This window comes from Schistocerca nitens, chromosome 1 (genome assembly GCF_023898315.1).
Source record: "Schistocerca nitens isolate TAMUIC-IGC-003100 chromosome 1, iqSchNite1.1, whole genome shotgun sequence".
Classification (NCBI taxonomy): Eukaryota; Metazoa; Arthropoda; class Insecta; order Orthoptera; family Acrididae; genus Schistocerca; species Schistocerca nitens.
In genome coordinates, this window is record NC_064614.1 from 1,214,523,290 (window position 1) to 1,214,532,565 (window position 9,276).

Consider the following 9,276-nt stretch of genomic DNA (forward strand, 5'->3'; position numbering starts at 1 on the left):
CACCTGCCTCGAAATGACTGGGTGTTGTGTAGTCCTCATCACTTCATCATCATTCATGGAAGTGGCGAGATAAGACTGAGCTGAGGTTGGGAATTTGTACGGGCGTTGATAACCGCGCAGTGGAGCGCCCACAAACCAAACATCATCATTATCATCGGTGTCTGTTGGTGTTACCTTTAGATGGAAATAGTGTACTTCGAACAAGATCAGTGACTGAATGGAGTAGAAGTAAACACCTTAGCTTCTAGATAGTGCAAGTAGTAAGTGTTAGCCACTGGTAAATGAACAACAAGAGAAGATCGAGGAAATATAGCAAGTTGCGGGATGCGAAAGGTAGCTAGCTGCTTCGGTCACTATGAATAAGTGTAACAGGAGAAACTAAGACGAGAAACCGGAATATCTGCGACGGAAACTGTTTTTATGGCGCATCATGCATGCAACGAAGGGCATACGGAATGAGGATTAGCTTCCTGTCGACAGAGGCGAACTACACTCCGGTACAAGGCAACGGCGGGACGGAAAACCGGCCTCTTCGAAGGAATCATCCCAGAACTCACCTGATCCGATATAAGGAAACCACTGGAAACTTCACGTGGAGGTCGGACGGAAATCTGAAATCCACTGACTGCGAATGGAACTGTACCGTCTTAACCCTACAGCACCCCGCTTGATTACGTCTACATGTACACTACTCGCCATTAAAATTGCTACACAACGAAGATGCCGTACTACAGACTCGAATTTTAACCGACAGGAAGAAGATGCTGTGATATGCAAATGATTAGCTTTCCAGAGCGTTCAAACCAGGTTGGCGCCGGTGGCGACACCTAAAACGTGCTGACATGAGGAAAGTTTCCAACCGAATTCTCATACACAAACAGCAGTTGACCGGCGGTGTCTGGTGAAAGGTTATAGTGATGCCTCGTATAAGGAGGAGAAATGCGTACCATCACGTCTCCGACTTTGGGAAAGGTCGGATTGTAGCCTATCGCGATTGCGGTTCATCGTATCGCGACATTGCTGCTCGCGTTGGTCGAGATCCAATGACTGTTAGCAGAATATGGAATCGGTGGGTTCAGGAGGGTAATACGGAACGCCGTGTTGGATCCCAAAGGCCTCGTATCACTAGCAGTCGAGATGACAGGCACCTTATCCGCATGGCTGTAACGGATCGTGCAGCCACGTCTCGATCCCTGAGTCAACAGATGGGGACGTTTGCAAGACAACAACCATTTGCACAAACAGTTCGACGACATTTGCAGCAGCATGGACTACCAGCTCGGAGACCATGGCTGCGGTTACCCTTGACGTTGCATCACAGACAGAAGCGCCTGCGATGGTGTACTCAACGACGAACCTGGGTACACGAATGGCAAAACGTCATTTTTTCGGATGAATTCAGGTTCTGTTTACAGCATCATGATGGTCGCATCCGTGTTTGGCGACATCGCGGTGAACGCACATTGGAAGCGTGTATTCGTCATGGCCATACTGGCGTATCACCCAGCGTGATGGTATGGGGTGCCATTGGTTACAAGTCTCGGTCACCTCTTGTTCGCATTGACGGCACTTTGAACAGTGGACGTTACATTCCAGATGTGTTACGACCCGTGAGTCTACCCTTCATGCGATCCCTGCGAAACCCTACATTTCAGCAGGATAATGCACGACCGCATGTTTCAGGTCCTGTACGGGCCTTCCTGGATACAGAAAATGTTCGACTGCTGCCCTGGCCAGCACATTCTCCAGATCTTTCTACAAATGAAACCGTCTGGTCAACGGTGGCCGAGCAATTGGTTCGTCACAATACGCCAATCACTACTCTTGATGAACTGTGGTGTCGTGTTGCTGCATGGGCAGGTGTACCTGTACACGCCATCCAAGCTCTGTTTGATTCAATGCCCAGGCGTATCAAGGCCGTTATTACGGCCATAGGTGGTTGTTCTGGCAATTGATTTCTCAGGATCTATGTACCCAAATTGCGTGAAAATGTAATCACGTGTCAGTTCTAGTATGATATATTTGTCCAACGAATACCCATTTATCATCTGCCTTTCTTCTTGGTGTAGCAATTTTAATGGCCAGTAGTGTAGACCATATAATTTTTGCGCTACCATTATTTTTATTTTTTGTTTTTCTGACGTTTCCACAAGGAATTTATGAAAGCAGAGTGCATAATTTCAGTGCGCATTCCTCATACGTAGAAAATAAAAAAAAATTATTTCAGCTTGTGCTTGCAAATGTTTGGTTTTTGGGTTAAGAACTTCAGAACAGTGATATCTCGCAGTTAATTGCCGTAACAGAATATATAGTATTAATAGGACGGTTAATTCAGAGGGTAAGAGTAAGCAAATACTAAGAGTTGTATTTGGCGTTCGAAATGTAATGAATCAAGAGTTGGCAGAAGTGCATTTCGTGTACGGTAAGATCGAATGCAATGCTGTGCTGGCTCGTCGTTTGCACCAAAAGATGTCTAGATCGGTAGACATTTAGATGTCTCCATCGCCGTCTGTGGGCTCATGGGATGCTTACGTCTCCTGTATTGGAAAGGAACGACCAAGAGCTACAACTCCAGATGTATAGGAGTAGATTCTAGGTTCTGTTCACACGAGACCGTGGATCAGCATATGAACCTTGGAGTTGTAGGTAAATGTAACTGATACGACTGTCTGGAGGCTGTTGCGAGGCTAACAGTTGTGTCTTTACCATTTGCAACATATGCAGGCCCTGTCATAAGCAGACTAGCTTGCACGAGTTACGTTCTGCCAGTGGTTCTTATACCAGTGTGTTGCAAAACCGAGTTTTTGCGCGTTAGTGTTATTAACAGGTGAAGAACAGTTCACACGAGATGACTTCACAAACTTACACACTCAATACGTGATGATATATGTTGCACGTCTTCACTGAGTGTGATACTCCCTTAGCATGTGAGCCGTTATCATTGGTGATCGGTTAGTTGGACCCTAAGTACTTGCAAAGATACAGTGTGGAACCGCGCGACCACTACGGTCGCAGGTTCGAATCCTGCCTCGGGCATGGATGTGTGCGATATCCTTAGGTTAGTTAGGTTTAAGTAGTTCTAAGTTCTAGGGGACTGATGACGTCAGCAGTTAAGTCCCATAGTGCTCAGAGCCATTTGAACCATTTGGAACCTTTTGAACTTGCAAAGAAACGTACACAAACCATACTTCACGTTTATGAAGACTCACCACTGGTTATTCGTCAACAGGCTCACTTCAGTAGTAGGCTCACTGGCACTTGGATCGAATGTTTCCTGATCGATGGATGGATAGAGGCCGTCCTATTTCTCAGCCTCCACTCTCACTCTGATATTAACGCTATCAATTTTTACGTGTGGTGCCATTTAAAATCATTGGCGTCCCTCCACACACAGAACTCCTGGATTTTTCGATCGTATTCACAAGGCCATGAGACATAGATGTGCGGCCTGTATTCCTGCAGGAGGTGGACATTTTGAGCACGTTCTGTAAAGGCAACTACGTGCGGGAAGAAAAATGGTCCATTGAACATCAGTGTTTTGAAGGACATAACTCTTCAATCGAGCATTCCGGTCGCATGTATTAATGAACTGTTTGTACATCCCATGTGAAGTGTGGAAATGTGAAACATTGTAAGTGCCAGATTTCAGATATCTTAGCATAATCACAAGACAATGTATCATTTTTGTACATAACTTATTTGTATGCAAAAATCTGAGATGGTATTCTGATACCAGAGAACTATGCTGCTCGCCTCACAATTGCAAAAAAGTATAATTTATTACGAATCTTTTACATTCCATACCAGTGAACTGGTTAAAGTGACAAGAAAAACGTTATTGGCTGAAGTACCTTTTTCTACTAAGTCGCTACATTTTATTTGTGATATTACAAATAGAGGAATACAGAAGTCACGTTTTAGCTAGTAGATCTGTACCCGCCGGCCGGTGTGGCCGAGCGGTTCTAGACGCTACAGTCTGGGCCACGCTACCGCTACGGCCGCAGGTTCGAATCCTGCCTCGGGCATGGATGCGTGTGATGTCCTTAGGCTCGTTAGGTTTAAGTAGTTCTAAGTTCTAGGGGACTGATGACCTTAGAAGTTAAGTCCCATAGTGCTCAGAGCCATTTGAACCATTTTTGATCTGTACCCAACATAAACCGTTTCTTATATGTTTTCGATATTTTGCAGTGGAATAACAAAATTAAATTCAAGAAAAATATCTCACACTGTTGACTTCTGTCAAGGATCAGATGTTTCAGAGTTTACAGCAGGACATGACATACATCAGCCGTGGCCTTATCTATTTTGAGCCGCGCGGTCTAGGGGCGCCTTGCCATGATTCGCACAGCTGCCCCCCGTTGGAGTTTCGAGTCCTCCCTCGGGCATGGGTGTGTGTTGTCCTCAGCGTAAGTTAGTTTAAGTTAGATCAAGTACTGTGTAATCCTACAGTCCGATGACCTCAGCAGTTTGATCCCACAGGAACTTACCACAAATTTCCAATTTTTCTTTTGGATGCATCGACATTTTTCCAATCTTCTGTATCAAAGTAAAATTTTTTAATATCTTTTTGAAATGGATGAGTATGAGACGCTTTCACATTACTGCATTTGGAGATCTTACAATCCTGTGTGCACAACATATTAGCAGCATCTTTAATTTCAAAGAAGTCAGTTGTAGGCATTACAATTACATGGAATGGGTTCATAGCTGTAGCTGATTCAACAATCTTGTGTAAATTTTGAGGAGCATAGGCCATGCTTAACTTTCTTCTTTCCTCCTCACCCGCTCATCTCACCCATCCTCTCCCACCCCCGCCCACTGCCGCGCCTGTATTTCCACGTCCCACCCGGTCTCCATCTCTCCACCCTCCTTACCCTCTCCCAAGGTGGCTTCCGCCAGCTCCCCCTCCCTGATGATGTCCTCCTCCCCTCCATCTACCCCTCCTATCAACTTTGATCCTCCCCTCCCACTTCCTGTGTCTTTTCCTTTGGGCACCCTCCCACCCTTCTCTCTCCTTTTCCCCCCATCCCCCCTTCCTCCACCCCTCTTCCCCCGGGCTTCCCATCCCCCTTCCACCCTTCCCCCTCTCTCCCCTGCCCGTGGCATCTCTGCTCTTCCCTCTCCCTCTCCCATCCCCCCTCCTAATCTATTGGCAGCTCCCCAGACTCGCACACGCTCAGTGAACATTCGTGCGCCGGAGATCATCGCCATCAGTGTCTCGTGCGTGTGCCTTCGTTTGTGTTTAGTGTTCTTTCGCCGTCACGCCACCACTGTTCACGTGTGCCGTCGCAGTCATCCGTATTATGTGCGCCGTGTCAACTAGTGTTAGTGTTTTTTCTCGTCCAGCGTAAGCGGCGCCATGTTCATTGCTTTTCGTGTTGACAGTTTTTGCCCGCCGTTTTTATTGTATTATCTGTGCCACCTATATGTAATACTTATTGTACCACTCGCAGCTGAAGTGCAGCGTAATATGCTGCTGCCAGCCCGCCTTTGTATAAGGTGATCAAAATAACAATAAAGAAAAAAAGAGAGAGAATCAATTGCGCCAGCAGTCGCAGCATGTTGACGTTACCTGAAAAGGCGCTTTTAGTGAAGCTGTATTATCAGAATGGGGAGTGTGCTAGTTCAGCGCTACGATCCTATCGCCATAGGAAGGGGATTAGAATGGGTAAAGGTCCGTTGGCAAATGCAGCTGTGGCGAGAATGATTTCGAAGTTCGAAGCCGCGGGTTGTTTAGACGATAGACCCTGTAGTGGCCGACCAAGGACAAGGCGTAATGCTGCTGAGACAGTTCAGGAAGAAATGGAGACTGTAGCACGGGGAAGTCAGCGCTCGTCCAGTCGCACGTCGCACCGGTATTCCACACACTACTGTTTGGTTGGCACTGAGGCGTAGCCTCCGATGCTATCCGTACAAAATCCATCGGCATCATGAACTGTTACCTGGCAATTTAATGAAGCGGATGATTGGTTGAGTAACGTGTTGTGGACCGAAGAAGCTCATTTCACGCATCGAGGGTCTGTCAACGCCCACAACTGCAGAATTTGGGCTACTGAAGATCCTAGAACTGTCGTGGAAATTCCACTGCACGACGAGATTGGATATACCACGTCTACCACTATCGGGCCTTTTTTCTTCGAGGAAATGCGTGATTCTGGTTTTGTAACAGCTACCGTGACGGGTGAGAGGTACGCCGATATGTTACAGAATCGCATCATCCACAGCCTGGCTGATAAACACCTGCTGGAACGTACGATGTTTATGCAGGGTGGCGCTCCACCCCATATTGATAGACACATGAAAGATCTGTTGCGCGCGTCGTTTGGTGATGATCGTGTGCTCAGCCGCCACTTTCGTCATGCTTGGCCTTCCAGGTCCCCAGACCTCAGTCCGTGCGATTATTGGCTTTGGGGTTACCTGAAGTCACAAGTGTATCGTGATCGACCGACATCTCTAGGGATGCTGAAAGACAACATCCTACTCCAATGTCTCACCATAACTCCGGACATGCTTTACAATGCTGTTCACAACATTATTCCTCGACTACAGCTATTGTTGAGGAATGATGGTGGACATATTGAGCATTTGCTGTACAGAACATCATCTTTGCTTTGTCTTACTTTGTTATGCTAATTATTGGTGTTCTGATCAGATGAAATGCCATCTGTCGGACATTTTTTTAACTTTTGTATTTTTTTGGTTGTAATAAAACCCCATGTCTTTCCAACATGTGTGTCAATTTGTACCTCTCTATCTACATTATTCCGTGATTTATTCAGTTTTCAAATTTATACTGACTTTTTGATCACCCGGTATATCCGTAATTAGCGTCTCTACATTTGAAACACCCTGTGGAGGTCAGTGTACGAAACTGGTGTCTGACCCAACGAAGTGCCGCTGGGGAATCGAATAGGAAGTTGTTGACTGCGCTCCGTCATACATGTTTAGGTGACAGGTGCCGAAGGCGCGGCTTTGACACAGGTGGGCCGCGACGCCCACGTGCAGAAGCGCGCAGCCATCATCTGAGGAGCTCGGCGGCCGGCGGCCCGGCGGACCACACGCGCGCCGCCATTCAGCTGTCAGCGCGCGGCCCTCTGTCAGCGTCTCGTTAGCCGCCATCGCGAGATCTGCCGCCAGAGCTGCCGTCGGCCGTCGGCCGTCGCCGGCTACTCTGGGCTCCGAGCGCCAGCGCTCCGTCGTGGGCGCGGCCACCGCCCTGGCCGCCCGCACACAGGCCCTTCACTGCGCCACGCTGCTCTCTGTGTATGTCGGCAAGCGTTACAACTTCTACATCTACAGGGTGGTTTTTTCCACCGTGTACGGACTCTGGGGATTGATCGATGAGAGGATGCGGAACAAAAACGGTCTCCAGAATGAGATTATCACTCTGCAGCGGAGTGTGCGCTCATATGAAACTTCCTGGCAGATTAAAACTGTGTGCCGGACCGAGACTCGAACTCGGGACCTTTGCCTTTCGCGGGCAACTGCTCTACCAACTGAGCCACCCAAGCACGACTCACGCCCCGTCTTCACAGCTCTACTTCTGCCAGTACTTCGTCTCCTACTATCAAAACTTTTACAGAAGCTCTCCTGCGAACCTTGCAGAACTATCACTCCTGAAAGAAAGGATATTGTAGAGACATGACTTAGCCACAGCCTGGGGGATGTTTCAGGAGTGCTAATTCTGCAAGGTTCCCAGTAAAGTAGGAGACAAGATACTGGCAGAAGTAGAGCTGTGAGGACGGGGCGTGAGTCGTGCTTGGGTAGCTCAGTTGGTAGAGCACTTGCCCGCGAAAGGCAAAGGTCCCGAGTTCGAGTCTAGGTCCGGCACACAGTTTTACTCTGCCAGGAAGTTTCAAAAACGGTCTAATGAACTTATGTCTGGAAGTGCATGGTTTCCATGCTAGAGACTATTTATTCATTCATACTTTGTTACAGACTGCGATCTGACACCTGCTGTACCTGCTGTAAATGGTTTCCGTGAGCCTCAACGCATGCGTGTACGCTCCATCGCATGTTCCGTCTCACGCGTACACATCGTCCAGGCTGAATCCGAACAGTGTCAAAGGCGGCATCGATAGACTGCTCCAGTCTCTCCACATCAGGAATGGGCTCTGCACACACGATATTTTTTAGATGACCCCATAACCGGAAATCGCCTGAGTTGATATCTGGTAAACGAATAGGCCATGCAACTGGACCACCTGGTCTGATCCATTGGCCAGGGAAGACACGATTGACAAGCAGCCGGACGTTAATAGCGAAGTTGACTGGAGGACCATCATGTAGCAGCCACGTAGAACTTCGAATCGGCCATGCAACTGTACCCCTTCGTCCGATCCATCGACCGGGGAAGACACGATTGAGATGCGTCCGGACGTTACGGCAAAGTGGGCTGGAGCTCCATTATGTAGCAGCTACATACGCATTCGAATCATCAGTGACACTTCATCCAGCAAGGAAGGCAAGGTCACACGCAAGAAACGCCGACAGTTCCGGCCTCATAGGCGACGTGGAAGGAAGATTGGTCGCAAAATACGGTAGCTAATTATCCCGGCCCACACATTCCGGTTAGGAACGATGGTGATGATCCGCTGTCACCATACCATAGGGATTCTCCAGATGGCTGTTATGAACGTTGAAGATACCACTCCGCATAAAGGTTGCCTCATCTCTGGAATCATGATTACCTGGTGAACAAACCAGTGACAAAACTGTTCCCGATGTGGAATGTCTCTCGCTAGTAAGCCCTGCACACGCTGTAAATAATAAGTGAGAAACAATTGTCGTAGAGTACGTTCCACACGTTCCCCTAGCTTACCCTGTGCTGGCGTTCCGACTGCATGGCACTAACAGCGGCGGTCGTCTTCCACAGTGTTAATCACAGTTTCCTCCAAGTCTGGTGTCCGAATATTTCGGGTACGTCCTACATGATTACCTACTTCCTGAAACGACCCTGTCTCAGACAGACGGCGAAACACAATCACTGAATGCTGTGGTGATAGGTGGGGATAGGTCTCCTAACACAACCTGCCTGCCGTCCGTTAATAAACATCACAGGGGCAAGCTCTCGATTCAGATACGGAACCATTGTGTACAATGGTGTACTACAACCACTACAAGGTGAGTCAGCAAGAGAAGTGAAATGAACACAACATAACCAATTACTAGGGCAGGAGAGGGCGCTAGAGCATGACGTGTGAGGAACTGTACCATCCTCCAAGGGGAATATTTTAACTGTGAAATTTTGTACATGGCTGCACGTTCAGAGACCGT

The 9,276-nt window shown here is 47.9% G+C and overlaps 1 non-coding gene across 1 annotated transcript; it reads right to left on the bottom strand.

Moving 5' to 3' along the window:
- Positions 1-7,437: 7,437 nt before the first annotated feature.
- Positions 7,438-7,512, bottom strand: Trnas-cga (transfer RNA serine (anticodon CGA)). The gene has a single exon. It is a non-coding gene; the product is annotated as a tRNA-Ser (tRNA).
- Between the last annotated feature and the right edge of the window lie 1,764 nt (positions 7,513-9,276).